We start from the raw sequence: 3258 nt of genomic DNA on the forward strand, positions 1-3258 counted from the left end.
CAAATAAGAAGTTCTCTCTTTTTTGCTCCTTATCTCCAATCATTCTTTACTATTATCTAGTCTCATATTTTACCATATCTCATATGCTATTTCCATCACCCAACCTAATAGATATAGATGCAGATATAGATGATATAGATATAGATAGGTATGAATGACTGACATGACAAAGGAGTGCTGAACTCAAGAGCTTTGAAAAAATTCCAGGGGATTCAAATCCTGGACTTATTTTCTACTCCTGCAAGAATGATCCTGCTTAATAAATGCATAGGCTAAATGTGGAAGATGATAATTTATCATATGAATTACCATAACACTTGTTATAATCAAAAGGTTCTGTTAGGCAGTTATTCCTTATCTTCTTTCTCTACAAAAAAAAAAAAAGTTCCTAAGACATGAAAACTGCAGTCTCAAATGTTTATGTGTATATATTGGGGGATGGAATGAAGTCAATGAATTAAAAAAAAAATACTATAATACAGGCATTACTACCCTTTGCTTACTGTTGCTTTGAGGATGTTTCTCCTGTCATATTCTTTTGTACCTGTACCTTTTCTTCCAGTAGTCTTGATTGTTAGCTGTAAGTAGAGTTTTAGTCCACAGGTGTGCACTGGCATTCTTTACATTTCCGTGGGTGCCACTTGAATTCCCTGGCATTTTATTGGATCCTGTTGTAACAATTTTCCTTAAGTTGACCAAGAATTACAAAATCAGTGTCTCTATTATTTATTCAAAAAAAAAAAGTAATTGCCTGTGACTGAGGAACTGTGTTGCTCATAGAAGTTATAGTCTTGGGCACCTGGGTGGCTCAGTGGGTTAAAGACTCTGCCTTCGGCTCAGGTCATGATCCTAGGGTCCTGGGATAGAGCCCCACATCAGGCTCTCTGCTCAGCAGGGAGCCTGCTTCCCCTCCTCTCTCTCTGCCTGCCTTTCTGCCTACTTGTGATCTCTCTCTGTCTTTCAAATAAATAAATAAAATCTTTAAAAAACAAAACAAAACAAAACACTACTATAGTTGGAATATCAAAACAAAAACAATAGCAAGTAGTGAACTATGATTATATTCCTTCACTCATTCACTACTCATAAAATGTCAGCAGTGTTATTCATTGGCCCCATTAAGAGGTCTGACACTGAACAACACCCTTGGGATGATGTTCATCATCCTTATATGCTTCCATTGTAATGGTGCCATCTTTCCCAATTTGGATCGAAGTCCACCAGTTCTACCTGGTCCATTTCATCAGTCTCTTCTACTTCCTTCCTCTCAGGTAGGAGTTTTTCCAGCAAAGAGAGTTTACCAGGAGAGAGAAAGCCATTCTCAAGAAAGTTTACCTTAAATTCAATGATGAGGTGACCCTTCTCATATGGTCTACAATAAATTGGCATCCTTCATTTAGCACATACTTGATATCTCCATGCATGACAATTTGACCTGGATGAGAGGTGATGACAATGGTTTGGTTGTCAAGAGTAGATATTGGCTTTTGAAAACTGCACAGTGCTTCAAGCAGCTATATGCCCATACACATGAAAAGGTCGTCTCCTCGCCAAGTAAAAACAGCATGGTCCTTCTGATCTAAAACAATGATAATATCTCCTGGTTCCAGTCCTCCTTCTTGGTCTCCTTTACCATGGAATGTTATCTTTTGGCCATCTTTCATGCCTTTGTCATTATGAACTTCTAGAATCTTCTTCTCTTGAACTATCTTCCTTCCATTGCAGCTTTTACATCTATCTTTAGGACTGATCCATTCCTCATGGCCCTGGCACTCCATGCACACAGATTGAATTTGCTGAACCATTCCAGGTCCTATCTGATGAATTCTTATTTGCATTCCAGTACCTCGGCAATTGGGACAACACATTCAACTGCTCCTTTCTTACCACCTCAGCCTTCACATTTACCACAAATCACATTCTTTTGCAGAGCTAGTTTTCTTGTTGCACCATTATATAAATCTTCTAAGGTTACTGAGAGCTGATGCACAACATTTTAACCTCTCCTTTCTCTCTGCATTCTTTCCTCCTCCTCCAAAAATCATATCAAAGATGTCCATAGGGGAGCCAAAACCACCACTGGCTCCACCTTTTTTAATTGCCTGTTCACCTCCTTTGTCATATAATTCCCTTTTCTTTGCATCAGAGAGTACTTCGTAAGCTTGAGAAATCTGTTTAAACTTTTCTCCTTGGTTTGGATTCTTATCAGGGTGGTACTTCAAGGCCGGTTTCCTGTAGGCCTTTTTCAATTCTTCTTTGGTGGCACTGGGTTTGACCCCCAAAACATCAAAGTAAATGGTTTCGTTCACCATTTTCTTCAGCCAGTGAGAGGGCCGAGGCTGATGTGGGGGAGCGGTAAGGAGCATGTTGCTGGGCGCAGCTCGACTAGCTGCTGCTCCTCCATGTCTCACCGAACATTCTGGAAAGTTCCCTCAAATTGGGAATTTTTAAAAGATGGAGAGGACTAGGCTTGATTGGGTTGAATGCTGGTTGTGAGAGAAAGAAGTGAGTCAAGGATGATCAGCCTGGAGTTTTTTTTAAAGAATTAGAGAGGACTGGAGAGGACCAGTCTTGAAGGAAAAAAAAAAAAAAAGTTAAACAGTTCAGTTTTGAACCTGTTAAACTTGAGACTTCTGTGAGTAATGTTTAAGATTGGAATTCTGGAGTTTAACTGCTCTACAACTTATCAGCTGGACAATTGACCCAACATTTTTTTGTCTTATTTAGATCTTCTACTAAATATAATTCTAATAATAGGTCTTGCCTTCTAAGGTTGTTGTAAGGATTAAATTAGTTAATTAATATAAAAACATCTAAAACTGATTTCCAATACATTTTAAGAATTTATTATTATTATAATCCAAGTAGAGGTGTAGGTAGTGGCTATGAGAATGGAATTCTGGAGGAAGTCAAAATAAGATTACATAGAATTTAAAGTCATAGGACCAGATAAGACCATATAAATTGTGAGTGCATGTAAGGAAAAGAAAAATGCTGATACATTATTCTGTATTCTGATACATTATTCCAAGAACTGAGATATTCCAAGATATTCCAAGATTTTGAGGTTGGGAAGGGGAAAAAGAATCAGCAAATGAGATTCAAAAATATCTGCCAGTGCAGTTGGAGAAAAAACGGTAACATCTGATGTTCTAGAAGTGAAGGAAAGTATTGCTAAAAGGAAGGTGTGGTGATTTTTGTTGATGGAGATTAATAAGTGAATAGTGGCTTTAGCAAGATAGATGTGGTTGGCAGCTT

General features: G+C 38.0%; 1 pseudogene; it reads right to left on the minus strand.

The window, feature by feature from the left end:
* Nucleotides 1-1118: 1118 nt before the first annotated feature.
* On the minus strand, nt 1119-2312 carry LOC101674001 (annotated as a pseudogene).
* Nucleotides 2313-3258: the final 946 nt, after the last annotated feature.

The sequence above is a fragment of the Mustela putorius genome, unplaced genomic scaffold, assembly GCF_011764305.1.
Source record: "Mustela putorius furo isolate JIRA1106 unplaced genomic scaffold, ASM1176430v1.1 tig00000275_pilon_pilon_pilon, whole genome shotgun sequence".
NCBI classification, from domain to species: Eukaryota; Metazoa; Chordata; class Mammalia; order Carnivora; family Mustelidae; genus Mustela; species Mustela putorius.